This window comes from Montipora foliosa, chromosome 7 (assembly GCF_036669935.1).
Source record: "Montipora foliosa isolate CH-2021 chromosome 7, ASM3666993v2, whole genome shotgun sequence".
Lineage (NCBI taxonomy): Eukaryota > Metazoa > Cnidaria > Anthozoa > Scleractinia > Acroporidae > Montipora > Montipora foliosa.
The window spans coordinates 20,482,361-20,482,978 of NC_090875.1; positions in this window are offsets into that span (position 1 = coordinate 20,482,361).

The following is a 618-nucleotide window of genomic DNA, read 5'->3' on the forward strand; positions in this document are numbered from 1 at the left end:
AACCTAATTACGCTCCTGATTACGTAAAACAATAGAAACGAAAGACAGAAAACAAAATAACTCCAGATAAAGACTAATCCCAAGTGACTAAAATCATGATGCTTTCCGGCATCTGCAGAAAGACCATTTAATCCAAACTACATGCGATAACCATTTGCTGACGGAGGATATAATGAGATTCGTGTATATCTTGCGATTTTGGATATGCAATGATTTTGCAAGCGAAAGACTTCTTTGCAGATTAGAGGACATTCAACTTGAGCAGTCACTGTGCGCGTACCTTCTATTCTTCTTTCATCCCTTAAAGTGCTTATCACCTGGACAACCTTTAAACTCTGAAATCGTCCCAAATATTATCGTGTTGTTTCTGGAACCTTTTTATTGAAAATGCACTTTTTAATTCACTTTGAAAAACGGGAGAAGTGGTCATAGTTTGATCCATGACTGAGCAATGAAAGGGAATGGGTTCGATATGGGGTTGACGTCACAAAGTACTTTCCACCGCTGTTTCCAAAGAACTATCACAATGCAAAGCGGCCTATGCCGTCAACCCGGTATTAAACCCATTCCTCTTCCTTGCGCGGTTGTAGATCAAATTGCAACCAGTTTTCCACTTTT